The sequence below is a fragment of the Beta vulgaris genome, chromosome 5 (assembly GCF_026745355.1).
Source record: "Beta vulgaris subsp. vulgaris cultivar EL10 chromosome 5, EL10.2, whole genome shotgun sequence".
Taxonomy (NCBI): domain Eukaryota; kingdom Viridiplantae; phylum Streptophyta; class Magnoliopsida; order Caryophyllales; family Amaranthaceae; genus Beta; species Beta vulgaris.
This window is the reverse complement of record NC_079206.1, coordinates 65774297-65780351: the sequence shown is the minus strand read 5'-3', so window position 1 is coordinate 65780351 and position 6055 is coordinate 65774297.

Genomic DNA, 6055 nt, shown 5'->3' with positions numbered 1-6055 from the left:
TTTTCGTTTTAGGGAGAAGGATGGAGATTTTGAAAGTGTTTAGGGTTTGTGTTTAATGGGTGGACCAGATTTTGAAGTAGGTTAAGAGGGGGGACCTTTTTTTTTTAATTTGGAGGAGAGATTGTGTTTGGGCTTTTAGTTCACTATGCACCTCTAACAACCTTGCATACATTTTTTAAAAAAATTTTGAAAACCAATATTTTGAAATTATTTTAGTTTTATCAAAGCAACATCAAATGGATATTTTCGAAAACATGATACTTTTGTTGGAGTTTTTCATGGAATTTTTCTAAGCAACTTAGGTGTCAGTTATCAGGACAGCATCAATAGCCTTTTCAGGAGTCTTGGATTAAATAAAAAACTGACTTAGTGTAGATATAATCTTTCGAACTCTTAAGCATGTAAAGGGGTCAAATAAGCACATAAATCAACTAAGTACCAGAAATCAATCCCAAAGCTAATCTAAGTTTTTCAAATCTTTCACGAGCAAGTGGTTTAGTGAAAATATCAGCTATTTGGTCTTCAGTACAAATAAATTCAAGGGCTTCCTTTTTCTACATGATTACTTGTTTGTTTTAGGAACCCATATTTGCTTGGGTCCCTTTTTCTTACGTTGAGCATCTAGTATGTCTTTTCTAACCCAGATTTGAGTAACTGTTTGACATTCTTTGCAATTCGATTTTTCTTTTTGTTGCAGTCGTCAATTAGATGACCATTATTACCACAAAAATTGCAAATTAGATATTCAGGAAGGCCCACGTATTTTCTCTTTCGAAAGTCTCTTTCGAAGGTTCTGGCACTGAGCCTGGCACTGGGTTGCTGGTCAGTATATCCTAATCCAGTTTTGTTCATGTTGTTTGTGGTGCAAGTTAAGTAATTTAGAGCATTCATCCCATTGTCCATTTTTCGTGCATCTTTCGAGCAATAGAAAGTTGTGATTCCAAAAATTCAACTGAGTATTTAAATCACTACTTCTTTTTCGGGAAGTCTCTAAGTCTCTTTTAACTTTATCCAACTCTTCTCTTATCTTTGCATCACTAGCAGCATTAGTGGAACAATTCTAGATTGTTGTCTTGAGTTCTTAAGATTCATTCAACTCGTGATTTAATTTTCAATTTGTTCCTCAAGACTAGATTTTTCAGCTTCGAACTCAGTGACTGGCACTGAGCTATTTACGAGATTATCAACTAGAGTTTTTCTTGTTTTAGTGTGTTTATCTCTAAGTCTTTCTCGTCAATCCTTTTCATCAGAGTTTTTTTTTTCTTAAGTAATTCCTTATATTCTGTTTCTAATCCAATTTTTAGCCTGTCAAATTTTTTATTTCCTTTTTCATGTTATCAAAATTATCATTCATGTTTGACAATCATCAATTACGTTTTCAAGCAATATGACAAGCTTACTTTTGGAAAGAAGATGAATTGAAGGTTTTAAAGAAGTTAGACTTACCTCACTGTCTTCTTCCTCTTCAAGAGGGTTCGAACTTTTAGCCATCAAGCATAGATGTGAGTCGTCATGGCTCAGTGCCGTCTTCAGAGTGGTCTGTACAGCATTCAGACATAATTTTGCTTCGTGGCTCTGAGCGTGGCACTGATCTTCGTCAGAATCCGAGTCTCCCCAGACTGCTGCGATCATGGCTTTCTTGTACTCCTTCTTAGACTGCTCTCGTTTTTCTCTAGGCTTTTCTTCATCCCACAGAGGGCATTCTTTAATCCTGTGATCATACTCACCACACTTGAAACAACCAGAGTTAGTAGCACTTTTCTTAGGGTTAGAAGTAGTGCCTTTACCTTTGAAGTTTCCACTTCTCCTGAAGTTGTTGCTCCTGTTCTCTTTTAAGAAATTTTGAAACTTTCTAGTTAAAGACGCTACTTCTTCATCACTTTCACTATCATCCGTTTCTACTTCAGTTTTTAAGGCCAACCCTTTATTCTTTGGTTCACTTGATTTAGAGTCTAAAACAAGTTCGTGAGTCATTAAGAACCAATAGGTTGTTCTAGTGAGAGTTTTGATTAAATCCTTAGCCTCTTGAATAGCAGTTATTTTGGAAGCCATTTATTAGTCAAACTTCTTAACACTTTTCTAACTAAATCTTCAGAAGAATAGATTTTTCCTAAAGATCTTAGTTCATTAGTTATTAGTGTAAATCTGGTAAACATATCTTTAATAGATTCGTCCTTATTCATTGTGAACAATTCATATTCATGGACTAGTAAATCTATCCTAGACTGTTTTACCTCGTTTGTACCTTCATGGGCCAATTCCAGATGTGTCCCAAATTTCCTTAGCAGTGGTGCACGCCGAGATTCTTGAATATTCATCAGGTCCAATTCCAGATTGGAGAATACTCATAGCTTTGAAATTCTTTTCGGCCTTTCCATAGTCAACAGAATTGTACTCATCTTCCTCCTTGTCGATCAGGTTTCCTTCATCATCTTTTTTGAATAGGAAGAGGTCCAGTCTTTATGATTCTCCAGCATTGAAAGTCAGAACCTTGAATGTAGATCCTCATCCTAGTCTTCCACCATCCATAATCTTTCCCGTTGAAAATTGGACACTTGGAATACTTGTCACGAAAGTCATCTTGTGTGTTCATGGTTTCTATTCTCTAGATGTGAGTCTTACGAGAATAGCCTGCTCTGATACCACTTGTTGTAATCTAGGGGAACACTCAAGAAGGGAGGGTTGAATTGAGTGGTGAAATCTAATCGATTTTCGCAAAAATCCTTTTACAGCTCAGTGCCAGGCTCTGAGCTGAACACTCGAAAATGCTAATTTGCGTTTTTGCGAATAATAAACTTAAAAGATATTAGATTTGACACAAGATATAACGTGGTTCAATCTCACCTCTGAGATCTACGTCCACAAGAAACAAAAACTCTTTTATTTCTTTGAATCCTATAATATCAAACTCTTGATACAATACGATTCCCCTCACTACTAACCCTAGTAATGACTCCCAACACTTAACTCTAAGTGTTGACACTCTATAATGTAAAAGTTACAAGAAAGAACGATCCTCAAAGATGTGCTTCTTAGTCAAGCAAATAGAGGACAATTACAATTGTGAAATAGTAACTTAAACCTAACCGCTCAGTGCTATGCTCAGTGCCAAGGAAATAGTTTTCAGCTTTTAATTAGACTCGATTTATCTCTCTGAAAACTTGAGATTTAAAAGTGAATTCTGATTCCCTTTTATAGGCTTGTTAGGACGAAAATCACTTAAAAATTCTTTATCTTTTAATCCTTGATTTAAGGGATAAAACTTTATCTTTTTCTATCTTTATCTTTTAAACAAAAAAAGATAAGTTTTCCACATAGATTTTCTTTTTCAACTCAAAGTTTGTTATATCTAAAAATATTTTTCCAAATCCTTTTAGAAAATCTGAAAACATGTTTTAATAAAATTCTGTTTATAAAAATCTTTTTATTAAAACACGTTTTTATCAAAAATGATTTTTATCAAAATCTTTTTTCAAAAACTCGTTTTTATAAAATCTGATTTTTATTAAACTCTTTTTCAAAACTCGTTTTTATCAAAAACTTAGTTTTATTAAAATCTTTTTCAAAACTCGTTTTTATCGAAAACTTATTTTTAATAAAATCTTTTTCTTTAAAAACTCATTTTCCTAATCCCTTTTGATTTCTGATTTTGAAAACTTATTTCCTTTTTATAGAATATATATTTTAATATAATATTTACTTTCTTAACTCAAAGAAGATAATAATTATATTAACTTTATATTTCTATATTGAGCACATTGCATATTACTAAGCATATTACATTTGAATCTAAAGTTACTATTCTAAGAAATTATAAACTCGAACTTCATTCTTGATTCTTCTTTTCTTCAAAGTCTTCGTTTATCAATTTCTTTCTTCATGCATCTGTTGCAACTGTTACATACTTTCATGCTATAACATATTATATTAATTTTCATCATCAAAACATAACATGTGCATAAAACATAACATGTACATGCACAACAGAAATACTAATACATGTTCGTCTTTGATAGCTGACTTTTTCATTTAATAATGTGTGTGGATTGTGTGGGGATTGAGTGCAATATGATGATTAAATATACTGTTAAAATTAACGATCTTTTTGTGGTGAGTGGCTATTTCAATTAGCGAACAACGCGGCTAGTTGTAGTAGTGGTTTAACTCAGGTAGCTGCTAATTGAGTTAGCGGTTTTACTGAAAGCTAAAAGGAAAATTGATCTCATATCCAGTCTTATTATGTAGATCGTGGACGATATCTCTGAAATTAATTTTAATTTGAAAATGATTTAAAGCAAGAATTAGTTTTGTTATTAGTATTATCTAAGGAAAAGGTTCAAATGAAGTGCATAATAAATTAATAATATAAATTATAGAAATTTAATACTTGTCTAAGACTATTCTCCCATTTTCTCATTTGTTTATGTTAAGAAAGATACTGATATATGTTTGTGGTCTTTGATAGTTGACTTTCTTTCTCAGTGATGTGTGGATTGTGTTGGAAAACTATATACTTCTACCATATACGTACCTTAGTTAGGTGTGACATTTGCTTTTCAAAGGACAAAATTTTAGACATTTTTTCGCTATAATAATGCACCATCATGTTGGATAATTTGCTAATTAAGATCAATCGAATGAGGTAAGAGGTGACACTTGACATCAAAAAGGAATAACTATTTTAGATTTCACCATACATTTTCGACAAATTTTTTACTCGTCACATATCCTCGCTCACACTTTAATTTTAATGCCTCAATCTCTTCCAAATTCACCATAAGTCATTAATGACTAATGTTCGTCAATTTTTTTGGCCGTTAACCCCTAATTATGTTACCAAACCATAATTAACCCCTATTTGAGTCGTTAACTCTAACTGATAGCCATTAAAATACCACAAATGTTCCCTTTTATCATTTTTCCTCCACAACTCTCTTCCTTCTTCTTTGGCCATCAATATTATTTCAATGTTAATCTGTTACGATAAATGAGTGAAATAGATATTAATTAAGCTTTAGTAATGAAATCAGGTGTTAATGATCAAAAAAGTCTGATAGTCGTTAATCATTAAGGGCACATGGTCAATTATCAAGAAATTGAGGGGTATAAGGTGAATTTCAAAAACATTAAGAGTATATGGTATAAATAAAATAATTTGTCGAACTATACGATGAAAAATTCGTAAAATTTTCATTTTTATGAAATTAGCTATTAACTTTTGAAAAATTTGTGATATTTGACAACATCGCAACCCCCAATTCCCAGTTTCATGACTGACTAGTAGTGATAGCCACTGGTGCGAGCTAGGCGGGGCGGATCGTGGGCCGTAGCGGGATGGGCAGAGATTTCACGACCCAGGACCGGACCGTAAAATTCATGGGTTGGATGGGCTGCTCCGCGGGCTGAAAAATCTTGGCCCACACTGGTGTGTTACCGGTTTTCATGGTTCAGAAAGCGGTTCTGGCAGTTCGTGGGTCTGGTGGGCTGGACCGGGCTGGCGGGCCGACATGAGATTTCTTTTTTCAAAAATATTTAGTCATTGAAATTATTCATTATTGTTATATGAAATCTTTAAAATGAATAAAAATATATACAATTATTAATATTAATGAATAATTTCAATATTTTAAAATTTGATTGAATTATAATATATGCAATTTGATTAAAATATATACAATTTGATAAAAATATACACAATTTGGTTCAATAATAACTTGGACTAGGCTGGTCCGGTTCATGGGTTGGACTGGACCGGTTTCGTGGTCTGGGCTGGGCTCAACAAATGTGGCCCACGACCCACCCACCAATTTCACGGTTCGAGCTGGGCTGGACCGGGCTTTTTGCGAGCCCGACACACACGGCCCACGAGGTGGGCTGGGTTTGGATGGGCTGGATTGGCTTGCATTGTTAGTCATCTCTACCTACTAGTGACACCTTGAAACTAAAATTCTGAGTCTGTCATTTAATACATATAAGCTCTAATATACAATGTAATAATTATAATTAACAAAATTATTCAAATCTAAATTTAGTTGTTCTCTGACCTTCAGGTTTG